The sequence below is a fragment of the Triturus cristatus genome, chromosome 8 (assembly GCF_964204655.1).
Source record: "Triturus cristatus chromosome 8, aTriCri1.1, whole genome shotgun sequence".
NCBI classification, from domain to species: domain Eukaryota; kingdom Metazoa; phylum Chordata; class Amphibia; order Caudata; family Salamandridae; genus Triturus; species Triturus cristatus.
In genome coordinates, this window is record NC_140591.1 from 1454266216 (window position 1) to 1454294145 (window position 27930).

At 45.8% G+C, this 27930-nt stretch overlaps 1 pseudogene across 1 annotated transcript in view; it reads right to left on the reverse strand.

Moving 5' to 3' along the window:
* The window catches only part of LOC146805916 (aquaporin-11-like), a 348642-nt pseudogene that overhangs the window by 8323 nt on the left and 312389 nt on the right, over positions 1-27930 (reverse strand). Inside the window, exon 2 of the transcript XR_014967937.1 lies at positions 10775-10891. The product of XR_014967937.1 is annotated as an aquaporin-11-like (transcript). The remainder of the gene's footprint in view (positions 1-10774; positions 10892-27930) is intronic.

Sequence of the window (27930 nt, forward strand, 5' to 3'; positions counted from 1 at the left end):
AGAAATGGCAAATACATGATTCAATGTAGGTCAGTGCTAGTCCTGTCTGGGGGACTCTCATGCAAATGAATGTTTAAAACTGAGTGAGTCATCCTCTTGACAGGAAATCAGGCAATACATATTTTTAAAAGCATCAAATCTATTCCTTTTCAACAAACATGAATTTCTGGCAGATGGACGTAGCTTCCTTGAGAATGTTCATACAATCCTGGCATATGTTCAGATGGCTGAGTTGCAAAGCCTCAATAGCCATGCTGCCAAATTGCACGGATTGAACCTTAGGAAGATGTAGTTTCCCTTGCATCCGGTACAACAGCTAAGTTTGCACAGCAGATTACTGTGAGGTCCCATGGATAAGAAGAAGTCGTGGACCACAACTATCTCAGCCACTAAGGGCAATGATTATAGTAGTCACATTTGAGTTTTTCATCCTTATTAGGACTTACAGGGCCAGCAAGGTTGGGGGAAAGTTGTAAAGAAATTTGTAAGAACAATTAACCAAAAGATCATTGGTCATCAATCCTGCCTCTCAAACCCTGGACGTGACGCTTGACCATTTTGTGGATTGGCAAATGGCAAACAGAATGTTTGAGGAAACCCAAAAAAACATTCTAGTTAAGAACCCATTTGTGGTTGTAAACAAAGTATTTGCTCAAAAGGTTTGGCTGCCAATTTGGATGGCCTATAAGAAGCACAGCTTGAATGTATATATTACCTGCTAGGCGCTGTGTCCTGGCGCCACATCGTTTGAGTTTCCAGAAATAGAACTCTGGATCTTTACCATCCTGGTTGTTGAGGTTATGTACTGTGGTCATGTTGTCTGTAAGGATCAGGAGTCTGTTCACTGTTAAGGAAAGTAAAACAAAAAAAGGCTTTCTCTGCCAGACAGACTGCCTTTAGTTCCTGAACACTGCCATAATGCAGTCGCTGTTCTCCTACTACAATTTCTACACACACACCCTCAGATCTTGCAGATGGGCTCCCCACCCCATCAGGGATGCATATATGTAGGAATGTCTTTGGGGGCTCCTGATGAAAGGGAATTCACTATTGAAGATTGGCTGCCTTGCACCACCATTTGAGAGAATGTTTTACTGGGATAGCCTTAGGTTGCTCTGTCAGTTGTCTTTCAACTAAGACCATTGATCACTTAAGCATTGTTGCAGAGGTCTCATGAGGAGCCCTGTATTGGGTAATAGGAAGATGGAAGAGGCCATTTTTCTCAGGAGGGATGAGGAAAGGGTGTTCTATGAAGGTGATGGTATTTTTTTTAACAATGGTAGATACTTTCTCCTCTGAAGTATACATTAGTTCTGTGTTTGATGTTGCTCCTAGGTAGTTGCAAATTTGTTCAGGGGGTCGAAGTTGATTTCGCGTGGTTGGTGTGAAGACCTAGTGGATGCAGCAACATATTGTTGATGTTGAAGTGAGTTTTTATCAGCCAGCAATCAAGACAGGAATAGATATAAATTTTGGTTTGCAAAGACGAACTGCTAACATATACATGCTTTTTGAAATGCTTTGTTGAGCTGATTTCAAGCTGATGGGAAGGACTGGGTACTGGTAATGAAATATGCCTTCTGTTAACCTCAGAAATTTCCTATGCTTCTTCGACTGTCAAATGCATAAATGGGAACCTTGTAGGTCCACAAAGCACATCCAGTACCTTTTAATGAACAAAGGGTATATCTGGTAAAGAGCTAACATTCTGAACTACGGTTTCTTAATCCACTTGTTAGTTTGTCTCAGTTAGAAAAATAGTCTGAATCCTTGTTTAGTATCTTTTTTTTTAGGGACCACAAATGCCTTGAAAACATGCCTTTTTATCTTAAAGAGAGGGGACATGCTCTACTGAGCATTTTGGAAGAAATTAATCTTCCATCTTTAGTAAATGCAGCTGATGTTTTGACACAGGGTTTGGAGGGATTGATGGAGGCAGAGATTTTAATTGAAGGGTGTAACCACTATGTATAATTTGTAGGCCCTATTTGTTAGTTGTTAACTTTTCCCACTTTCAAAAATGAATTGAGATATTCCCTCCAACCATTGTAGTGAACAGACAAAAAGGAAGGGGGGGGGGTGGAGGGGAGTCATTCTCGTGAATGATATTAGGACTTCCAATAGAAGGAGAGTTGCTGGTGGTGTTGACCTTACCCTTGCCTTGTGACTGTGAGAATTAAACAGAATTGATAGAGTGAACAGGAGGTGTATGATCTTTAACTGAGCGTCAGGATTCAGAGATGTCCGTCGCATACAGGACTCACATCGGAGGCAAATACCACTCCAAAGTTCAGTGACGGCTAGATCAGCAGAATCAATAGAAGAGCTGATTATTTGGTTGGGAAATTGTAGCCTCTAAGTTGTCTTGTCACCAAGCTATTTTAAGAGTTCTTCATTTAAGGTGGCCAGGAACTCCAATAAGGCTCTGTTAAATTCCCCAGAAAGGCAATGGTGCTTGCTGTTTTAAATGCGGTTGATGTGGAACCACAAACCTTACATACCCTGTTGTGTAAATACATTCACTCTCTTCAACTGGGGGGGCAGCAGCATGCTTCTTTCTGATCACCAAGACTATAGCCAATTGTGGTTTAGGCTCTTAGCTTAAATATGCCAGGTCTTGATCTTATACTTTTTTAGTAGTCCCAGGGTCGCCATTTTTTTGTGGCTAAAAAAAGTTTTATTCCCTCCACAAGTTCTGCAAAACCAGAATCCTAGGCAAGGTTTCCCTGATGACAGAAACTGTGGACTGAGAAACTTCCAACTTGTCTGTTAAGCTTCAGCACTCCGCTTAGAAGCACATCATGGACCGTGGTGATGTCATCTATGGATGAAGAGCGTACTGATGAACATGATGGTAACATAGAAGTGTATGATCTATAGGGAATTGGGTAAGTGTTGTCTTGAAGAAGTAAATGTCTGGTTTTATATATCTTAAGAGGTGATACAGGAGGAGTAGCTGGGCGATTCAGAGGTGCATTGGAGATTAATTATGTTTTAGCATTGGTGATATATATACCTATATCCACTTGTGTAGGAGGTTGGCTTAGCATATGGTGCACACTTATGTAAGTGAAGCACCCTGCACTAATCCAGACAACCTTTAGGGTGATTTTAGAGGTCTTTGACAGCCACAGAAAGCTCTCTAAGTTGTAGCTGTGGAAAGCAGCCTTTAGGCTTAGTCCAGAGGGAATGTAAAGCAGCTTGTTTTACCAGTACTATCCATATAGTGTAGGTTAAATGAAAAATAACCACACAGTGTAGTTATAAAAATATGTATTTATATAAACACTCACGAACACATTGCAATATCTCCTACCTGGAGATATAACCACAATACTTTGATAATAGAACACGTAAGTGGCACAAATACACAGTGGTCCCAGGGGGGAGACCAAACCATATACTAAAATAGTGGTGTGTGAACCATGACCTAAGAGACTGGACCCAGAAAACATAGAAAAGCAGGGGACCCAAGGAACGACCTGAAGTAAGTATCCAGGGACCCCACAGAGGTCATGTGAAGAGTGGGAACACGACTGCTTGCTCAATTCAAGTCAATGGGTAAGTCGTGTTTGCAATTTTAAAGAAAAAGGACCCTTACTAGAGGACCTCAAATAAACCCTGTGGAAGATGGAAGATTGGAGAGTCACCCCACATGCGGATACTCAAGGAACCAGTATACCAACACCAGGGAGGCCGGGTGCATAGGTGCGAATTGACATCGGAAACCGCCGTAGACCACAATGGAGGACTTAAGTAAAAATGCAGCTGGTGAAGAGACTGAAAGAGTCCAGGGCAACCCACAGGTGGATTTGAGTTGAGAGGTACCTGCTAGCAGAAGGGACAGTCTATGTCACTCAGGAGGCATAGAAGACGAATGCCCACCGATGTCGGAGATGCAGGAGAGTTGACGGTGCCCTTGAAGTTGCAGCTGTGCAGACCAGGCGACGCTGTGAAAGACCAGGAGCTGTTCACAAGCTGTTCCACTTCGGATGTCAAGAGCCAGGGGGTCAGTGTCCGGCAGGGGTACCAATAAGCCTTGGCAAACAAGGTAGTATTTAAAAAAGGTGCAGTGTCAGGACCAGCAAGGTCCAAATGACTCACCACGAGCAGATAAGTCAGAGTAGGCCCAGAGCAAGCTGGGGAGCCCATTGGAACCAACAAAGACGCTTCAGAGGACTCACAGGCCAGAGGCACAAGAGTTGCAAGAGGACCTCGAGCAGCTGAACAAAGGATGAAGGTTCACGATGCAGAGGATACAGTGCAGGTAAAGATCTTGGCTTCAGGAGATGCTTGAGGCTGGAGCCTCTTGGAGCAAGAAGATCTCTGGTGAAGAGAGTCAACAAGCCTTGGCAACGGCAAGTCGACACGGTGCACAGGGGTACTGCTCCAGCGGTTCTGATGAGGGATACTGGCTTCAAACTTGCTGTGAAGACAGTGCAGGCCTCGAGGGAGTTGCAGAACCACCACCTGTGTTGCTCAACCTTTCGGAGTCCGTAGGAGCTCAGGAACAGCAGACCGGTCAACATTGTTACGGTGCACACAGGTGCAGGGAAGTGAATCCTTCACTCCAAGGGAGATTCATTGCAGTGTCTTGGATGTCCACAGGCCTGTAGAAGAACCCATATGGAGCACAGGCACAGACGACGCAGAAGACTGGCAGGAGGACGAGACCAGGAGCAGCAGGAGTCTTCCTAGTTGCTGTCTCGGTTCCCAAAGCGAAGTCCAAAGTGCCCAGATGGTTGAAGATGAAGTGGTTTCGGATATGAATCTTGCCCCAAAACTAATCCAAGGAACCGCCCTTAAGTATCCTAAGGAAAGGGCTGTGATGATTCAGGGTTCGCTCCACAGGAGGGACTGGACAGTGGGGAGAATACTCCCATGTCCTTTGTCCAGTTTTGCACCAGAGCGGGAGCCAATGACTCCCTGAACTGGTTCCAACTGGAGTATGCAAGGAGTGCACAATATGTGCCCTACAAAGCATTATAGTGGCGCTGGCAATCCCCCCCCCCACCCTTTCCCAATACACTAAGCCCTGTCTGGGAGGTGGTCACACCTCCCTGTGAAAGGAAACCTATTGTCCTGCCTTCCCCTGCTCAAACTTGGCTCAGCAGAAGGAGGGCAGAATCGTGTCTCTGGTAGCCAGCAGCCATAGTTTGCTGTCTGAGTCTAGAAGACTGGTAATGGGAGCACCGAGGGCCTCCCAGAGGAGCTTTACAGTACATGGAATCATACCCCCAAAACCATAAACTGTGTTGGAGGTAGGATTCCAACATGTTTTATACCAAACAAGACCAGGTTTGTTACAGCCAGTTTCGAGTTAGCAATCGTGTAATGACGCATGGCCACTATGTATCGTAATGGCTGTTGCACTTACAACACAGGAGAATGGACTCCGAGGGTTGAAGAGGTGTCCTGCTCATGCAGGGGCACCCTCACACTTACAACCGAGCACCCTGCCTTCAAGATTGAAAGGCCTGCCTTAGGGATGACATAGGTTTTCAGTGCAGGGACCTCAGATATAAGGAAACTTGTATCTGTTGTAAGTGGTGTTAAAACCAGCTAACACAAGCTGCAATGGCAGGCCTGTAATTGCAATTTGAGTGATATCCCATGGGTGGCAGAATATATGCTTCAGCCCGTGGCGGACCCCTGGTGTACCTATGCGCTGGGTACCTTAGTACCATATACTAGGGACTTACAAGGGTACACCAGTAGCCAATCTGGGGTGTGCCCAAGTACTCACCATGTCCAATTGAGGAGAGAAGCACACTACTGGGATCCCGATTAGCAGGATCCAAGTCAGACTAGTTTGTAAAACATAATGACACCAGCAAAAAGTGGGGTTGTCCGAGAACGCAGATCCTACTTCCCTGCACCCTGATAATTGTGACTGGTCTTGGTGGAAGATCTAAAGGAGCAAACGAACCATGGACATTAGAAGCACTGATGACAAGGATGATACCAATGGAGTAAAAAAAAAAAAATGTCCAGTAGGTGATCCTGAAATTACAGACGCTGTCAAGTGCTTCAAAGGCAATCATCTCAATAGCAAACACCTCAACGTTGATCATTTAGAGGGTGTATCGATACTTCTCATTTTGATGGCAAATGTTTTGACACCATCTTTTCGATGGTGACAGTGAATGCTTCAACATCGCATGTGCCAATTGTTCGGTGGCTGGGAAATGAGAGCTTGCCTGATGGAACCTGTATTCCTGCATCAAACTCTTATATGCCACCAGGCTGGACTTCAAAAAGAGAAGACGTTGGTGCCGAGCCATGCTTCAATGTAGCCTGGTGTTTTTAGCAATGGGGTGGGGGTGTAGGATGTGGAAATGATTAAACCTATTTTTCTTTTTGAATTTCTCTTCAAGACACATTTCTGGGGAATGCACGGTCTCAGTACAGGTAGCACCATTGCTGGATGGCTTATGGTGTCTCTTTCCTTCCTCCTCCACTCTGAAATCTTTCAGCATTTCTCTTCAATGAATCCTCTCATGTTTTTAAGTGCAACTTTCGTCATTTTTTATTATAAAACCGCATTCTTTGATTCACTGTGAGAAGAGTAAATGCATCAGAGAAACGGAATGTGAGTCAGAAGCAGTCTAGTTCCCCCCACCACCTCAAGAGGGTCAATTCACAAAAAGTGAAAGCATTTGTGCAGAAATCCCCTCAAAGAAGGTAAAAAAAAAATTTAAGGAAAAATTTCAAACACATTAGGAAGTAGAATGAAAAACTAAAGAAATTAAATTTGGAGAATCCTCACAAATAGGGTAAAATACACTATAGTGTTCGGTAATGCACTCAGCACCAGTTGGAAAAAACGAAAACGGTAAAGCATACTGCCAGTACAGTGCATTATGGACGATGGAACATCCAGGATCCTTAACCCCTTCGGTGCTCATGACGGAACGGTTCCGTCATGAGCGTCGGTTGAGCTGTGCTCATGACGGAACCGTTCCGTCATGACCACGCCCGCGCAAGCAACGGTCAGCACCGCGGGGGAATCCGCCCCGCATTAAAGGGGTTAATGGAGCAGTTCATATTTTTCAACTTTATGTACTTTTAACCTACATGCTCCTTTTCCTTATTTTTTCTCTGTCATATGGGGGTTTAAAGGTTATTCCTAACATGCTTTATCATGATTCTGCAGCACCACCTATCCCACAACACCTGGGATTTGGACCGCACATACAAACACTGGTACTTTGTGAAGGTGTACGTAGTTCTCCATAATACATCTTAGCAAATGTGAGCAAGCTGAATGGCCGCAAAGAACAAGTTACTTACCTTCGGTAACGATGTATCTGTAAGAGACATTTATTAGTTATAGTTTCCTTACCTTAGAATCACCCCCAGGCGTCAGACTGGATCCGGAGGAGATTTTTTTTCCTCAGCAGTGCTCCTGCGCATCGGTAGGTGGCATTGGTCAACTACGCATCCGTCGTCGAGGTCGCCGGGATAGCGTCCCGGTGTCTACTTAGTCGCCGCCCCTACGTGCCAACGTCAGTTCTGACACCACTTTCCACGCCAGAAGAACAGAGCAATGGAAGACACTGACCACTGGTGCACCACAACAAGGACCCAGCAAGGGAGTCCAAAACCCTAGATGTCAGTTTGCACAGCAGGGAGGATAGGTGGGGCGGTAAGGAATCTATAACTAATGAAGGTCTCTTACAGATACATCGTTACCAAAGTAGGTTGTTCATCTGAAAGAGACCATTAGTTACAAATTCCTTACCTTAGAATAGATACCCCAGCAATACCAAACGAGGAGGAGGGTCTGCAAACCAAGTTCACACCAGAAAGTCCTGGAGGACAGAACGGGCAAAGTAGCTGTCCCTCTGGACTTGACTATCCAGGCAGTAATGTCTGGTGAAGGTGTGCATAGATGCTTATGTGGCCGCCTGGCAGATGTCAATAAGTTAGACTCCACGTGACATAGCAGTAGTTGCTGCCGTAGCTCTAGTGGAATGCGCCCGCAGCCCCACTGGAGGTTCCTTTTTTGCTAAAGCATAATAAATCTTTCTACAAAGGACAACCCATTTTGAGATATGCTTTTGGACAGCCTGACCTTTCTTGGCACCCATATAGCCATTGAAGAGTTGATAGTCTATCCGGAAATCTTAAGTGTGGTCAAGGTAAGAAGACCGCGCACGTTTCGGGTCCAGACGGTTGAGTCTCTCCTCCTCTTTGGAAGGGTGCGGAGGTGGGCAATGTGATAGTCTGTCTGATGTGAAAAGGGGTGACAACGTTAGGTAGAATTGAGGGTCTCGTTCAAAGCCCCACTTTGTCCGGATGCTAAGAGAAGAAAGGGGGAATAGAGGAGAAGAGTTTGAAGCTCACTAACTCTGTGAGCAGAGGTGAAGGCAACAAGAAAAGCAGTCTTCAGTGTGAGAAGCCTAAGATGACAGTTGTGAAGAGGATCGAAGGGAGTGCACATAAGTTAAGTCAAAACAAGGTTCATATACCACTGAGGCATTATGAAAGGAGATGGAGGAAAGAGATGAATAATGCCTTTAAAGAACCTACTTACAATAGGGGACTTGAACAAAGAGAGCTGATCTGTTAGCCGAAGAAAAGTAGGAATCGCTGCCAGATAGCCTCTAAGAGTGGACAGAGCCAAGCACTACTGGGCCAAAGAGAGAAGGAACAAAATAACCTCAAAGAGGGGCAGAAAGGGGATCCACAGCCTTTGCTGTGCACCATGCCACAAACTTGTTCCATCGATAGGCGTATACCATCTTAGTGGAGGCACTCTGGGCTGCCAAGATGACATTACAAACTTTGGGTAGAAGATCAAAAGCTGTCAACTGTCACCACTCAATCTACACGCAAGGAGGTAGAGGCTGGACAGGTTCGTGTGGAGAACCATCCCCTGCTGCAGCGACAAAAGATCCTCCCGAAGGTGTAGTCAGATTGGAGGATCGATAGCCATGGTCAGGAGCTCGGGGTACCAGACTCTTCGTGCCTAGTTCGGTGCCACAAGAATTTAGGCCCAGATCTCTGTACTGGGGTGAATGTATGACATTGTTCTGCATTCTGACCATCAATTGTTCTATTTGCATTTGTCACCCCGAGTGGGACAGGTATGCCCAGACGTGGGTCCCGTGCTCTCCATGCCACTGGAGTCAAGCTATCCTGGCTGAAAGCCCGAAACCAGTCCTAGGATGCTTGTTTCCAGTCCAAGGAGGACCTGGCCTGGCTGTTCGGGTTGGACTGTTCCCATTGGGTGCAGGGTCAAGACTGATTTGCATATGGCTGGGTCCAAAGTGGAATGGCATGGTGAGCAAAAAAAACGATGGATTTAGGCCCAGATCTCTGTACTGGGGTGAATGTATGACATTGTTCTGCATTCTGTCCATCAATTGTTCTTTTTGCATTTGTCACCCTGAGTGGGACAGGTATGCCCAGATGTGGGTCTCATGCTCTCCATGCCACTGGAGTCAAGCTATCCAGGCTGATGAGGGCTAAAAGTCCGAAACCGGTCCTAGGATGCTTGTTTCCAGGGTCAAAACTGATTTGCATATGGCTGGGTTCAAACTGGAATGGCATGGTGAGCAAAGAAACAATGGATTTAGGTCCAGTCTCTGTACTTGGGTGAATGTATGACATTGTTCTGCATTCAGTCAATCAATTGTTCTTTTTGCACAAGAATGACTTGGACCCGGTCGCGCTTGATCTTCTTCAGCCCTCGGGGCAGAAGTGGTACCGACAGAAAGGCATACGGGGGCTGCAGTTCCACTTGCGACAAAAAGCATCGCCGAACAAGTGTCGCCTTGGAAATTCTAATGTGCAGAACTGCTGACATTGCGCGCTCTCTTCAGTGGCGAACAGATCTAACGAAGACTCTTCCCACTGCTGAAAGAGAGCTTGGACTACCTCCGAGTTAAGACACCATTCATGATCCACCAGGCACCAACAGCTAAGTTTGTCCGCCCTGGCATTCAGGGAACCTGCCAGGTGTCAAACCACCAGGGTTAAGCCTTGACGTCCCAGCCATGTCCAAAGGTGGAAAGCCTCTTAACATAGGGTCCACGACCCCACCTCGCCCTGTTTGTTGCAGTACCACATGGTGATGGTGTTGTCCGTAAACACCTGCACTACCTTCCCCTTGAGGGAGGGCGGGAAGGAATGCCTTCAGTGCCAGGCGAATCGCTTGAAGCTCCAATAGGTTGATATGGAGCCCGGACTCCGCCGGGGACCAGACTCCTCTGATCCCTGCCTCTCCCAGGTGGCCGTTTGAGTTACAGTTCAGATGATATGTGGTCAAGCAATTTGGGCTAGACTGACCCTTTTGGGCAAAAGTCAAGACTGATGAGCACATGGTTTATTCACTTCTATAATGGAGAGGCATGAACTGGAGTGTATTCACAGTAAAGACCAGTGCTTTACATTAACTGAAGCCCTCTCTCCACCTCTCTGCTTTTTAACAGTGACTGGGGAAACAGGGATGCTTGGGTAAACTTTTCTAAAAGACTGCTGCACGTGTGACATGTGACCTAGGTCCTTCAATTTTGGGTTAAAAAATTCAACAAAATCTCAATGGCAAAACAGACACTTGGCCCTATTTTCCACGTTTTACCTCAATCAGGAAACATGGTAAAACGTAGTTTAAAGAGTGTGAAACAAACAAAAGTTCTTTAAAATGACATAATGTGCATTTCCTTAATTTTAAAATAGTTGTAAAAAATAAGCATAAAAGGTGCAAAGAAGAATATGTTACCCTTATTTCATTAAAATAAACATAATTTGCTTGAAACAGTATTACCTGCAACAGGTCCAAGCCAGTACACAAACAGGTTGTCTGAGATGTTGGTTTCCTTGCAGAAAAAATTTAGTGATAAGGCTACAGCAGGATTAAACATGGCCCCAGTCAGTGGTCCAGCTGAAAAACAAACAAATTAAGGTACTAAAACCATCCACATGATAATTTCTACAACAACAATGAAAAGTGGACATCTTTACAAGAATAGATATTGACGTGTTTTTTAGTGAGATGAAGAAATAACCACATTCAGTTATCCATCAAATCTCACTAAGAGATCTTGGTAAAACAAATTTCAGAAGCTTTGATTTGTTTTCATGGCAATACCATCCCTGGAGAACCAATGTCACAGGTTGGTAATTGTTTCATCACTGGATACTTGTGGCTTGTTTAAATAGGCAAGAAAGAACCATGGACCACAAAGGAGGGTTAGAAGAAGAAACCATTTCAGATGCGACTTTTGAAGAGGAGTGGCCTGCTAGACCATCAACATCTTAATGCAAGTTAAATTAAACATCAGTATTTTTAGCCAGGACTTAATTCGGAACCCCGTTTTCTAATTTTGCGGCATAAAAAGGCTCAACAGCTGTGCACTACTTTTAATGAGGGAATACAAGCACCTCAAACGAGCGGTGCACTGCTTTTAATAGGAGACTACAAGCAACCCTCAGCGCGATGCAATACTTATAAATGCAGACTACCAGCACCTCAAAGCAGTTGTGCAATACTTTTCATGGGAGATCACTAACACCTTAAAAGAGCAGAGCAATACTTTAAATGGGAACCTCCCAGCACTCCTCCGATATCAAGACATGTATTAAGCAATCTTTTTCGAGGTGTCATTAGTCTCGCAATGACAGGTGTGCCTAGCAGGGTGTGTAGAGAAACTGGGCCCTCCTTTCGGACTTCTCTCTCTCAGTTGACGGGTGTGTGTAGTAGTGTGTGGAGTGACTGGCCTCTCTGCAACGATAAGAGTGTGCAGTAGAGTGTGGGTAAGGCCTGGCCCCTCCTTTCATAACTCTGTCTCAGATGACAGATGTGCATAGTGGGATGTGTAGAGGGACTGGCCTCTCTGCTAAGACCTCTCTCTGTTATGATGGGTGAGCACAGTAGGGTGTGGGAAGCGACCGGGCTCTCCTTTCAGACCTTATTTCAGACGAAGAGTGTGCGTAGATGGGTGTTTAGATGTACCTTAACTCTACTCACAACTCTTCTATAACCAATGAGCATAAATAGTAGAGTCTGATAAACACCATAGCCAGTAAGACTCCTTCATACAGTAACAAGTGTGCATAGCAGAGCGTGACACTCCTTCCTATTTTTCACAATCCCGTGAGAGTGTTTCCAGATTGTATTTTTTTTTTTTTTAAAGATTCGGGGGCGTGGCTAACCGCTGAACATGGCGGACGCCGTTTAGTTGAGCTCCAAGCCCGGGCTGCATAATCCTGTTGAACCGCCATCCATAAGAGCCCATCGGAGTCTGCCTGAAGAAGCAGCACGAAGGTGTGTTGCAACTGACCGGGAGAGCTGATTACACCGTTGCTGTCGCTGGCGCAGGGAGAGATTTACGGTGTGCGGCCTACTCATCGGCCGTGCAGGGTGAGACGGAGAAGGCCAGGAACTCGGTGAGGCCGCCTGAGAACCAACGCAAGCCCGACTACTCCCCATTGGGGGCACTGGGGGAAGCTTAGCCCAAGACGCCAGCTCATGCCCTTTTAAAATCTGTTAAGAGAAGCGCAGCGGCACAGACGCCCGGGAGGCCGTCCCACTACCACCTCCCTGCGGACCCTGCTGGAGAGCGGCCTGTGACACGGCAGCGCTACAGGGCACGCTCGACGCCACACACTTGATCCATGGCACAGACTGGGCGAGGCGCCGGTGGCTACCAATAAAAGTATGCCTGCCCATGTCTGGAGACAGCTGAGAAAACGGGAGCGGAGGCACGGAGACACCCTGGGGGCCACTCACTAACCGGCTCTCTGCAGCGCTCACCGGAAATCGGCCCTTGATCCTACTGTGCTGGGAGGCGCGATCGGCGCCATCTATTTAGCTGCAATACCTACGGAGGGGAGTGGCCCGGACAAAGTGGAACGCCAGCGGCTCCTGACGAGCGCGAGTCGCGCGTCATAACGAAGATACAGGGCCTGGAGAGCGGCCTACTGGGGCCAGAGGCCCGGACTGAGATTGTGAAAATTAACATGCAGAAGAACACCTCTTGATACCGCAGGTTAGGGTGTTCCAAGGGGGGGTGGGGTGGGGTCCTTCAATCAATTAATGCTGGCGCGAATCAAAGAACCCCCCCCCCACCCTCCTCCGGAGTGCGACATATCTCACAGGCCTGAGTTGTAATTTATGAGGTCACTAGTTGAAATAAACGCGACTACGACCGGAGCACTAATGCTCCACTGACCGAACCTTTTGGGGATTAATCACACCGGATAGCCAGTGCTACTAGCGGGGAGCACCAACTCAGAATCAAGCAGAGACTGCGGGAAGCTTATTAACCCGACCTGTCTCAAAGAGCTAAAAACAACCGGGGAAACAGTTTGCTAGTGATTTAAATTAAAGACGGAGAGCCTCACTTGCTTGGGAACCAAGAGGGAATTGGCCCCACAATTGACAATTGATGATTTGCTGGACAGTGGCAGGGATCTCCCAACTCTCTCCCCCCCCCTCCCCCCTGTTTACCCCCGCTTCTGGCCAGGTAAAGGACACGTAGCGACCGCTACCAAAAGATCTCGTAAGATGGCAGCATAAGCAGGAATCGGAGTCCTGTACCCAAAATTTGGAAACACAGTGTGTGAGACTAAAGAGTGACATTGTTCAATCAAATTTAAGTGCACACATTGTTCGAAGCTGGCAAGAAGACGTGCCAAAGAGTGCGGTGCGTAAACTGCTGCGTGAGGACACGGAGCTTCCACTGGACCGTCAGCCCTACCCACTTGACGCCAGGGTCTCACATCACCTACGGAAGCCCTCTCGCTCCACTGTAGGTGAAGGCACCGGGAAAGATGCACACAGAAACGACATGGGGCGCACCAAGGGGAAGATTCAGGAGGCGACCACAAACACCACACAACATGCGGAGGACCCAGAGTACACAAGAATCCCGATGACGCTAACGGGTGTACCACCTACTAATGAGGAGACCTCATGGGACAAACTTGACATGATATTACGAGAGGTCAGGGAATCCAGAAAAGCCATTGAACAACAAGTTGGCGCTCTCACAACTGGGTTCACACTACTCAAAGCAGACCACGCAAAATTAGCGGACAAGGTGAAAGCCCACAGCCCAACGCTGGATGAAGTAGTACCACAACACAAGGAGCATGCGTGGCAAATAAAACAATTGCAGAAACAGGTCACAAGCCTCCAGGACCGAATAGAAGACGCGGAAGGAAGGGCCAGAAGTAATAACGTACATGTCATTGGACTACCAGAGCGCAGTGAGGGCCCGGACGCCGCTCGATACATGGAGCAACGGTTCAAAGAAAATGTGGCACCTGAGGGGCTATCAGACTATTTTTGCGTGGAAAGAGCCCACAGGATACCCCCTGGGAGGCCCAAGGCGAGTGCCCCACCTCGCCCACTAATAGCCAGGATGCTGAATTACAGAGACCGCAACACCCTGCTCCAGAAGGCGCAAGAGCGCTCCCAAATAAGATTTGAAAATTGCCGAATATCGCTATAGCCGGATTATACCCTAATGGTCCAGCGACCAAGGTCCTCCTTCATGGCTGTCAAAAAGAAACTAAAAGACATGCAATTGAAATACGCACAATTCCCTGCACGACTGAAAATCATACACAACCATAAGACTTCTTTGAGAGCCCCGAGGACGTGGAGGAATTGACTGAGGTAATGGACCCGGCCACGCTAGCAGGAACCGCCTCACAGAGCCTACCCAACAGCCCAAGACGTACAAACAGGCGACCACGCTGCATGGTGAAATCAGTCCACAAGGCACAATTCTACAGTCCAACGCAGCAACAAGTACAACAAAGTAAGGAACAAGCACTCAAGACAGCGTCCACGTTCAGAGACTGATCTACTTATGGCTTCTGCCTCCTCAGAGGACAACACGATCAGATCGGACTCCGAGAGCAGCCTGACTTTGTTCCCTAGTTTGACGCTCCAGACGGTGGATGGCCTACTGGACTAAAAGGACTGCAAGAATATCCTACACACTCGGACGGACTTACAACTTATTAACTGTGATGCTGAAGTTGGTGTCAAAGCACGTATCCTTTTTCTCTGTGATTTAAAATGGCGTTAATTTAGAATGTACATTAGTCCCGGGATTCACCCCGAGCTCGACCACAAGTAGACACAACACCATGAGAGGTGTTAGTGATGACCCCCTATCTGCGAATACACCATGTAGATACAGTACAGTTACACAGGTTGTGTTTTTTTGCTTGGTCCAGTATAGTTCCCCAACTGGGCCTGGTATTGGAAGTTTAGGAGGGGTGCAGGGGGTTTGAAGCTCTGGTACAAATTGTTTGTCTGATAGGGATTGTGGCGTCTCTTTTATATCTGCAATGTCACCCTACACCTCCACACTGTGATATATATGCTTAACACCTACAACTTAATCACATGAAACGTTTGGGGTCTAGGATCCATACAGAAACGCCATAGGGTACATACACAGCTACTCAGGCGCAAAGCACAGATGGTATTCATGCAGGAATCTCATCTCACAGAATCGGAAGCGGCGAAAATGCGCAAGAAATGGAAGCGACAAATCTTGCCCACCAACTATTCTGCTTTCGCCAGGGGCGCAACGATATGGATCAGACACGGGGTGCCATTTATAGAATTAGAGCGGCGTACTGACATGCAGGGAAGATACTTAATATTACGCGGGACACTTGATGGCATGCACATTGTATTGGGTAATATTTACGCCCCAAACTTTGATCAAGATAAATTCTTTGCTGGACTCAACCAGATCCTAATGAAAATGCACCCATGGATTATAGGAGGGGATTACAATGCGGTCATGGATGTTATTCTAGATCGCCCACATCCTCCCCTACATGGAGTGGGATCAGCAAAGCAGGCAAGGGCTCTGTGTGTGGTCCGATGGATGGGCATTGAGTGATGTGTGGAGACAGACACCCGATACACAAAGAATATTCATTTTACTCTCCAGTTCATTTGTTGCACACGAGGCTTGACAGGATCTTCTGCTCAAGAATGATAGCTAGATATGTGTTGTGTGTGACTTGTGCCGCTAAGACTTTCTCGGACCATAATCCTTTAGAAATCACCTTCTTCTGGGGCAGGATCCCCACCCCAGTACCCACCTGGAAATTGCGACCCCAATTATTAGAAGAAGCGGTGCGCCGCACAACCCTGGCTAATACTAGAATGTGCTATTTTACGGACAATAATAACACTGCGTCCTCCATCTCTGTCGAATGGGATGCGTTCAAGGCAGTTATCCGGGGTAATGCGATTAGTGCTACAGTGGGAGCCAGACAGGAAATACACAAAAATCTAATAGCGACAGAGAATAGGATGAGCATACTGGAACAAGAGGCTGCGAGTGACGAAGCAAGACAGGCCCAACTACAGGAGATACGTATCTACCATGCGGAACTACTAGAGTCCCTTCGGGTCATAGACTACAGAACATATACCTAACTAAAACACGCAGATGCAGACAAATCAGGGATTTTATTAGTGAGATTATTGAGGGATGTTCCCCCGACTATCATAGTAAGCGAAATCACTACACCTAGGGGTGATACTGTCACTACTAAAAAAGAAATCAAAGAGGCCTTTAGCCTTTATTATGCTACACTACATAACAAACCAGATACAATAGACAATGCCCACATAGACACATTCCTAGATAATTTACCCTGCCCACAGCTCACCGCAGAGGCTGGGAAAGCATTGACAGGTCCAATTACCAAGACTGAAGTAAAAGTGGCTATGAAAGGACTCCCACGAAACAAAGCACCAGGACTGGATGGACTCCCGATCAAATTTTTTGACACTTATGCAGAGGCCCTGGTTCCCCAACTGGAGACACAGTATAATAAGTCACTAGAGTTATGTTGCCTACCACCATCCACAGCGCAGGCGCTGGTAGTTTCGCATCCAAAACCTGGAAGGGACAAATCAGATATGTCTGGATACCGCCCATTGTCCTTATTAGCGACAGAATAGAAGATATTGAGCAAAATAATAGCAAATAGGCTCCTACCATTCCAACATAAACTTATACATATAGATCAATGCGGATTCCTACCAGCCTGCAGTACATCCCTAAACTTCAGGAGATTGCACCACATTATGGCAACGACCCTGAAACATTACCAAAATGGCGGCTGCATCGCACTAGACCTACGACAAGCATTTGACACGCTAACTTGGAATTATACGTTTAAGGAGATAGGGAAATTTGGCCTACCCCCAGAGTATCTCAAATGGTTACATTTACTGTACGCAGCCCCAATGGCCAGAGTCCATACGGGTGGACATATCTCAAGTGAATACTCTGTATTCAGGGGCACATGACAGGGGTAGCCCATTGTTGCCACTGTTATTTATACTAGCGCTGGAGCCCCTAGCACTTAGGTTGTGGCTAGAGGCTCAGCACCATGGAGTCCCGATAGGAGACGTAACACATCTGATCTCTGTCTATGCAGACGACATAATAATATACTTGCGAGACCTTCTAGGTGCTCTAGATCCCATCCCTGACTTCTTCAAAAGGTTTGAGCAGATATCAGTCCTTGCCATTAATGGAGCGAAATCCAATGCCGCCTTCTTCCAAGAGAATACACATCCAGAGGTCATTGATTTTGGGACATGTTCCCTCCCAGTGGTGCAGTACACTTTCAAATACCTAGGTATACAAGTCAATCGGTCACATACGGATATGCTAGAGGCCAACCTTACCAGAGTGATTAGGTCAATACGCTCAAGCGTCGCCTTTTGGACCACGCGACCACTTTCTGCAACGGGCCGAGCAGCCATATAAAAATGGTGGTTTTCCCACGACTCTTGTACTACTTCTCCAATGTACCGATAATACTACCATCAGTCACCTTCAAAACCCTAGACATATACTCTCCGACCTTATATGGGGAACCGAAAGGCGCAGGATAAGTCTCAAGAAGCTACAATTGGGAACCAGTAGAGGAGGATTGGGTGAACCCGACCTCAGAGCATATTATTATGAGAGCCAATTGCAGTGGGAATCCTACTGGACAGCTGGCAGCAATCTGCAGGAGATCGGTTACACGATGCATGACATTGACCAGGGTACCTTACATACATTGTTACTGCCACAAAGTAAAATTCCCCCAAACCCACCACCCCTACTGCGTACAGCACTCCACTGCTGGAAAGCGGTGTTACAATACACATCCCATTGACACCCCTACGACGGGAACATCCCACTAGTGGGAATCCCACCAACTAGCAGAGGGTTCACAAAGCGCAGGATGGGAGCCTGGTTGGAGGAAGGAGTTAGCACAGTGGGTGACTTATTCAATAATGGGATACTGATGGACCGCGAGAACTTTGCGAGAGAAACCAGAGTGCCAGATCATTTATACTCGATACATGCCGCACTACTGCAATACATCAAAAAGCATTGGGCCCCTCAGAGACGAGAACCCCCAACCCACAAATTGGTTAAGACGCTATACTGAAGAGGGAGACATCTTATAAAATGGCTACAAGTCGGAATACGGACACACGCCGCAATAGAGCTCATAGAACTACGTGATACATGGGTGGAGGATATAGGGCGGGAGCTCTCAGCAAAGGAATGGCGCTGTCTTTTAGAATGCCCCAAACAAGTATCCAGAAATGCAAAGTTTAAATTTATACAAACTATGGCACTCCATAGAGCTTACCTTAGACGCTACACCGGATGTTCTCACAAACACAACACCAATGCCCTCGATATCACCTGGATGAGGCAGACTTAGTTCACATGATATGGGCATGCCCTCGCTTAAGAAGTTTTTGGGAGTCAGTTAGACTTCACATAGTGGCAGTCACACAGCTAAATGTGGGCAACACCGTTGAGGAATGTATCCTAGGCCTATACAAGCGCTCGACCAAACAAAAAAGTACAGCTTAGGTTCATGGACCTCGCCCTATTAATAACAAAAAGGGATACCCTATGCGATGGAAGTCAATGAAACCCCCTACTGTGCACATTTGGCATAGTGAAATGCTCCACTGGGGTGGAGCTGAGAGCACCGCGATACGGTGGCAGGAAGCTAAGGGTCTGATATCTATGGAATGGGATGCTATGCTGGAAGCCCATAAAGGAGTGGATTTAGAACCTGGAGATAGCATCCCGAACTTGTAACAACACGCAGCATATTTGCAACAAGTGTGAGATACAGTTATGTTATGTTATGTGATATTTATATAGCGCACTGACACCAAAGGTTTCCTGGCGCTTAACCACATAAGAGTGATAACGGCAACAAAATGAAAAGTAACAGTAAGCGGACTAACAAGGAAGAGGGAAAAGGGAAGTTTTTAGCAGTTTCCTAAAGTTGAGTAGGGAGGGACTCGACTTGATAGAGAGAGACAATGAGTTCCAGAGGGACGGGGCCAGAAGCGCAAAGCAGCGGCCACCGAACTTCTTGGTTTTAACTCTGGGAACAGTCAGTAAGTGAAGATGAGCAACGTAGGTTACGTGATGGTCGATGAGCCGTAACTAAAGATTGCAAGAAAGCAGGACTGGTGCAATGAAGGGCTTTATAGATAATACACGCCACCTTAAAAGCTGCCCTTTGTCCAACTGGCAGCCAGTGAAGTTGCTGTAATAGTGATTTTGCTGACTGCCACCTAGGGAGTCCGTAAATGAGACGGGCCGCCTGGTTCTGAACGACCTGAAGGCGGTGCAAAAGACACCGAGGGAGTCCATGATAAATAGTTTGAAAAATCCAGATGGGACAGGACCAGGGAGATAACAACCTGAGTTAATACAGGTGATGAAAGTAAATGGCTGATCTTACGGATCTTCCTGAGCTGGTACATGGAGGAGGAGATGACAGCCCCTACTTGGGCTTTTAGCGAGAGATCTGCATCAATTATCACGAAAAGGCTTTTCACTGATTTAAGCGGGACCGGAAGAGGGCCCAGTTCAGTAGGCCAAAACTGCGGACCCCAGTGAGCAGAACTGGAGCCAGGGAGGAGTAGTTCAGTCTTCCCCGGATTCATCTTTAGTTGATTAATATTCATCCATTCCAGTATATGAATCATGACAGAATGGAAGGTCTTAGCAGCATTAGGGGAATTGAGAGGAAAAATGATTTGTAAATCATCGGCGTAATCATACACCGTGATATCCCAGTTCCTAAGTGAGTGGATGAGAGGACGGAGGTAGAGGTTGAACAACAGCGGTGAGATAGAGGAACCTTGGGGGACTCCACAGGTGGTTACAGTTCTCCCAGCTGTATAGGGGCCTAAACGTACGGCCTGTGTTCTGCCAGTTAAGAAGGACATAATCCAATTGAGAGCGGTGCCCTGGATGCCTGCCTGTGCGACACGGAGGAAAAGGATGTCATGGTCCACCGTGTCAAATGCGGCAGACAGATCCAGAAGCACCAGAGCCTGAGGAGTACCAGCGTCCGCATTACTTCTCAGAGTGTTCAAAACTGCGAGGATGACCGCCTCGGTAGAATGGGCAGGTCTGAACCCAGCTTGATTGGGCTCGAGGTAACTGGAGGACTCAATGAAGTGTGAAAGAAATTGAGTAACACGAGCCTCCAGTAACTTTGAGAAATAAGGGAGGAGGGAAATGGGACGATAGTTAGACGGTTCCCCAGGCTCTGCTCCAGATTTCTTTAGAAGGGGTACCAAAATTGCCTCCTTAAAGGATGCAGGGACAGTACCGCTGTTGAGGGAGCCATTCAACAAAGAGAGGATGCAATCCGGTAACTTAAGGCAGATGTCCCGCATAACTGAAGGCGGGCAACAATCGCTGGGAGAACCCGATTTGACTCGGGTTGCGAGTCGAGCCAGTGAATCGGCGTTAAGAGCAGGGAACGTCGTAATAGTCAAGTGGTTATTGGACGTTGAGTCCTGAAAGGATGGCTGGCCAGGAGAATTAATCGAGTCTTTGATTTTTATAATCTTTTCAATGAAGAAAAGATTAAGAGCATCACATGTCTCTTGAGAGGGGGTCTGAGCAGGAAGAGTTCTATCATCGGTAGTAAGCTCGTTCATAATTTTAAACACTTCCTTGGATTTATTGGTTGCTGAAGAGAGCCTATCCGAGAAGTGGGCTGATTTGGCTAGGGTCATGGCTGCTTTGTATTCTCTACGAGCAGTGATGTAGAGTAATCTAGCTGAATCGGAATAAGTGTGCCTCCAGATGCGTTCCTGTTGGCGTACTTTTAGTTTATGTAATTTAAGATCATGCGTATACCATCTGTGAGAGATGGAGTGCTTAGTAGGGGGGAAACGTGTCAATGGGGCAAATTGGTCACTGGCCGGCTTTAGCCAGTTGGTAATGTTGCTGTCTAATGTGTCAAGATCAGAACAGACTATGGGATCCTAGGCTGGGCTGGTGTCCACTAAGGTCGTGAAGAAGGCCTGGGAATCCAGTGTGCTCCACTTTCGAGAAAGCCCGCCAGCCATACGAGGAGTAGGGAGCCTGCCTGTGAGGGTAATAACAGTGTCGACTAAAAAGTGGTCTGACTAGACACAGGGAGAGACAATAGGCTGAGACAGCACTAAGTTATGTGACCAGATCTGATCCAAAATATGGCCCTTGAGGTGGGTAGAGCAAAGAATCGGTTGCGTCAGGTTCAGACTATGCAACGTTTCAAACAGTTCGAAGGCATGAGAGCCGGCGTTGAGGTCGTTGTACCAGTAATTGAAATCGCCGATGAAGGACAGATTCAGTTAAGTGATGCACACTATAAAGTTATAGAACACACGACCATGGAGTAGGTCCCAAGGATATGCCCATAAATGATGGTAAAGCCAGAACAAGAGCAGGAAAGGGAGGGGTATGGATGGGATAATTTAGCAAATAACTATGTTCATAATTTTTTTTTTTTACCATAAATTAATTAAGAAATGTACAGTTCTTGGCTGATGCATGACAAATATGTTAGTGCCGATACAGATATTATAATGTAATGGGAAATGTATTTAAATGCTGAACACCATGCGATATAACACTGTCTTGTGTGTCCGATTCCTATTACATGGGTAGCCAACTCGACTGTTTAATGGAAAATCAATAACATTTTTATAAAAAATGTTTTTAAAGATTCAAACCTTCTAATCAAAACAGTCATTATCTCATCCACACTTCCTCTCAAACACAAGGACCTCTATATGCATTCCTACGAACAGAGTGCATTGAGAACTCATCTACCCCTTTTTACTATTGAGGATCCCACAAGAGTCTCGCAAGATTGAAGAAAATAAATGTATATTGTTTTAAAGTAACTTTTACAAAGTAGTTATTCCTTAGACACCGCCTCTCTAAATTTAGGTGGACATCATACTTTTCTGCTGCCCCCATACACAGCTTTTTTTTACTTAATTTCCACAACAACTCCAATTTTTCACAGTAAACAGTAATGGTGGTCATTTCATTTCTACCATTCCAACAGCCAGCCAATCAGAGCGCTCACTCTTGCGGGACTCGTGGGAGGCTCTCACTCCCACGAGAGTGTGAAGGCTCACAGGAAAAAACGGGCCCTCTCAACCAATCACAGGGCTCGATTTTTGTGCTCTTTAAAAAAAAAAAAAGCCCTGGAGGATGGGGTCCCCAGGGACTAATAAGGATAGGGGAGGGGGGCCATGCAGCCTCCTCCCTTTAAAAAAAACCTAAAATAAAGTCCTTGTGGGACGGGATCTCCATTGGCCAGGCCCTGTGGTCAACCTGGCAGCGCATGGCCAAAGGCCGTGTGCAGTTGGCTGCCTTAGGTGGGGTAGGCCACAGGGTTTGGCGGCATTACAGGCTTTGTGGTTAATCCCACACTGCGCACAGCTGGCTGCATAGGCTGGGGTTGGCCAAAGGCCTGGCCTTGTAGCCAATCCCCCCCAGTATGCATGATCGAAGGCACTGCACAGTGTGGGGTTTGTTTTTTTGGTTCTTTCAGTGAATATGTATATGCTTAAAATGGCCTAACTTCATTTATTCTGAAACATTTCGCAAAGCTTTTTTGAAGAAAAAAAAGAAAAAGGAAATGAAGGCCAACGTTAGCAGACAGACAGGCTGCACTGTACATGACAGTAAAATTGTAACTGCTTCTGAGGGCTTCACTCTTTCTTTTGTGTCCCATCATGCACAACAGGTGGCAGTTCGGTAGGCTTTAACTATAACGGCTGCGCTTGTTTAATTATTTAATATGTGTGCTGTTCGCTTACACATTATCGGCCGCGCTTATTTAATTACCAGCGCAGGCCACTTTCACTGTAGCAGCCGTGCTACAGAACCATTTGAAATCATTTTTTTCACTTTAACGTTGGCCGCGCCCCTTTGTTTAGACGCTGCTCACTGTAACTTGAATATGCAAGTAGCGTCTAAAAAAATGGGCTCGGCCACCATTAAAGTGCTTTCGCATTTGCGAGCGTTTGAACTCTTGGCATTAAAAATAGCAATGCCTTTTATATATGTGTTTTTAAAAACACATCAATAAAAGGCATTGTCATTTACAATGCCAATAGCTTAAACGCTCACAAATGTGAGACCTACTGCATTGAAAATGCTTGTTAAACAATAGCCATGATTCCCTTGTAGAACCCACGTACCACACCTTTGTGACTTGCAAACATTGGCGGAACTACCCAGTAGACAGAATCTCTTTTCTCCTCATACACTCTAAAGTCACTTTGGTGCTACGGAAATCTGAGGTGAGGAGCTCTGAGGAGAAGGTTCTAGAGAGGAGCTGGCGCCTGATTGGCCGGAGTTCGGACTAACATAATGACAGAGATAGACTACGAATGTCTTTTTTCTCTTTCCATGTATCTCTATGGAAATTTCATATAGGGACATTCTTGATGTTATTACTTACTTATATCTCTGTTTTATATGATTACTTATGTATATGTATATATATATATATATATTATGGCTGTATATATTGCTATATTATTTACCGTGGGACTCCCACTCCGACGACGGGGAATATTCAAGCATGTGAATCTATGAAAGACACCCCAATACTGGAGAATGTGTCATGCTTGCACTCTCAAGGCAAGCGGGTCGAATCTTTTCCTGCTAGTACCGTAATGCATCTCGATGAGAGACACTAAAACCTGTGCATGGGGGAACCCCTGAGTGCAGCACTGTTCTACATACCTCTCATGATTTTGAAAACCATTGGTAACGCAGATTAAACGTATATTGCCACAGGACCCAGCCTCCGCTACTTGTCCCATGCTTATAATAATCTGGGCCGCCTTTCCTGAGACATTGTCTGTACACTTGGTTCAAAGTTAAGAACAGAACAAGATATCCTAGTGTTTCCGTTGCCGCTCGGAGACAACTTCTAACACCTAGACACATCACTGCATCAGAGCCGTACCTCTAACAAAGTTGTTTTATTATATAAACAGTGCACTGTCCCTTTACAGGTCAGAGGGGCATTCCAGTCATGAGGGTTCTGGAATGAAGGCTGCGTTTGACCTGTAGCTCAGCTAACGCTGCAAAAACCAAAGGAAATGATGGACGGAGTGTTGAACACTGCAAGCACTCACCCCCAGTCAACTGATCTGGGTTTAATCCATCACCGTTCTTTAGCCCACTCTGCCACCCCAGTTCAGACATGGCCATATGCAAATCAATCTGACCCTGTGCCTCATGGGAACAGTCCAGCCCGAACTGCCAAGCCAGGTCTTCACTGGACCGGAAACAAGCTTCCTAGGACCGGTTTCTGGCATTTCAGCCGTCTTCAGCCAGGCTTGCTTGAATCCAGTGGCAAAGTGAGCAAGGGACTCACGTCTGAGCATACCCTGCCAACTTATGGCGAACAAAGCAAAAACCAAAGGAAATGATGGACGGAGTGTTGAACACTGCAAGCACTCACCCCCAGTCAACTGATCTGGGTTTAATCCATCACCGTTCTTTAGCCCACTCTGCCACCCCAGTTCAGACATGGCCATATGCAAATCAGTCTGACCCTGTGCCTCATGGGAACAGTCCAGCCCGAACTGCCAAGCCAGGTCTTCACTGGACCGGAAACAAGCTTCCTAGGACCGGTTTCTGGCATTTCAGCCGTCTTCAGCCAGGCTTGCTTGAATCCAGTGGCAAAGTGAGCAAGGGACTCACGTCTGAGCATACCCTGCCAACTTATGGCGAACAAAGCAAAAACCAAAGGAAACGCTACCGCTAACGCTGACCTTCCATCCTCAACTTGCAGAGAGGGATTGCCAATCTTACTCCAGACTAAGCCAGGTATGGGGTCTCGGGCTACCCTAAAAGATCAGGCAGAGGGTACACCAGATATGCTCTCAGAGTAGGGATAGTGATAGCAAGGGATATAGAAATCAGACTGCCAAGTTTGAACTGTTCATTCTTTTCACCATGTTTGTAATGCGGGTTACTTTGCTTTGTTTTATCTGCATAATGATCCCAGCTCATTCTCTCTATGCAAGATTACTATTGTTTCAATAATTGTTTTAAAAACTTGTCAGGTACTTATTTAACGGGTCTCCTGAGTAGTTTGTGTGTGTGCCCAATGTTTCCTAGTCACATTTAAACGGAGACCTCTATGGTGTTAGGGACAAATCCTCCTGAGCATAATAGAAAGTATTATCTTTTTGTCTGTAGGTTGTTCAAGCTTGTACCATTAAAAGTATACCCCACAATAGTTATTCCCTCTCTGAACTCCATTCACTAGAATATTGAATGCAATCAATATTCCTGCTAATTGCAGACCTGCTGTTACAGCACATTTAATATCACATAAGCTACAAAATGCGGGTGGACATTACGTTTGTGGTTGAGTCTCACAAAGATTATAGAACTGAGGTATTCTACTCATGGGTCACTATTCCAGTAATTGATGCTAACACACAAACATTTCAAACATACGAAGAAGCTGCATTAGCAGGCCAATACAGAGCTTATGATGACTTAGAAATACCATTAACATATCAGTAACATCAAAATGTGTTCCAAGGCGGCCTACCACAAACATCACACAATGTCCAACTGGGTCCACTCAACGATGATGGGGTTACATGGTCAGCATTGGCTGGTTACATATCATTCCCATATTTAGCACTGCTAAATGCGAGTAATCTATGCATTCTTTATACTGCTTCACCTCCACTATACGAATACCTAACTCAGTAAAATAAGAACTGTCCCAGCGATAGTTGTTCAAGCTGTCCAGCCACAGTTAGCTGCGACTACAATCAGTCCCATAAGTATCAATGCCATTATGGGTAAGATTCCCACCAGACAGGAGGAACTTCCATTGTGGATTGCATAATAACAAATTAGCCTGAAGCAGTGTTTCCCCATCCGGACCCCTGAATAAACATAGAATTCTTATAATGTACTAGCCACTTGGGATGGTTCCCACTATTGACGACTGTGCCACTCGGGGTACATTTTTTGCTGCAGTTTATACCATAACACACGGTACACCATAATTTGCTGTTTTGCCGGAAATGATAGAAGAAATTCCAAATGAATATGGGGCTGCTCCAGCCCTGAATTTAGGGATGAAATTAATTGACAATTTTGCTACAGTATCCTCAATTTTATTAAGCAATCTTAAAGGGAAAGTAACAACATTGGTGACACGCCAACGCCTCAAGTAGGTTATAGTAATAGTCTAAGAGGGTGAATAACCAAAAATTATTGTGGATACCTATACATCTATAGGTCGAGATACTTTGGGAGCCAGACCAAATAAGCCACAGCTGAAAGGTAGTTCTGAAAAGGACAATGCCAAACAAGTACCATAGTCTTCTAAACATTTCTGAGACAATCAAAAGAAATGAAGAAAAAAACTAAATCACAGGGTGGATCTCTGCAACCGGAGACCTATGATAGACTGTACAATTTACATAATTGTAATACAATAAAACAGCCCAATAGGTATCAGTACACTGATAAATGTCTCTCATTCCTTTCAAGACTCATCGGACAACCGATCAGAGAGATGCAGCGCGATTAGAGAGCAGACAAGAGTATGTGAAACAGAAAAAGGACTCACACCGCTCATGAGACGTCAGAAAAAAAAACGAGAAAAAAAAAAAAAAAAAAAAAAAACTTCCACAACAAAAACCCCAATTCAAAAAGAAGGCGGTTACAGGAATTTTGGCTAAATATGCCACACATATTGAGAACTCTCCTTCAGAAAAAAACTAAGGCAATGACTGCTAGACAGCGCGGCAGAAGACACGATATTTCACTAGATTGTTCATGAGATTCTGGATGCGAAAGCAGCTGACTACTTCATAGAAGTCGAAAGCCCAGATCAATGAGTCAGCGCTCCAGACTTTTTAGATTAAACATAAAAATTTTAGGTGACATAATGTGGACCATTTAGGTAATATTCTAGGAAAATGTAATACTTAGTTATGACATTCGCTTAGCAGAGGTCGATTGGCCTCCAGAGATTGTAAGAACAACCCCACAAGGAGATGAGGTCCTTTTACCATAATTTTCAGTGCTTGCCCTTGAAGAGATTAAACAAACATATTCCGCAGAATGGGCTCTTGCACAATCCCTGGCATTATACCTCAACCATATGTGCTGGAATAAGGAGTTGCCTTTCATTATACTTATAAATTCCAGCCCACAATTGCAACCACAATACCCAATTAAATATGAAGCGAAAACTCCTCTAAGGGAAATTCTCACAACTTGGGCACCAGAGAATAGCTGAACCCAGCGTATCTCCTATGAATAACCCCTTATTTCCGGTAGCTAAACCACATCATTCCTACTGCATAGTCGAGACTACTGACATTTAATCAGTCATACACACCCATTTGAAATTCAAAACTCACACAGTACACCTTTAATGAAAAATATAAAACAACTTTGGATATATCTAATGGTTTCTTCTGCCAAAACATTGCGCCTGAAAGCAGAGATTTAACAGCATTCTCCACGCTCCGCTCACAATGTCGGTTTTGCTCACTCTCTCAGGGGTATAGCAGTCCTGGACTGTTTGCTGCCT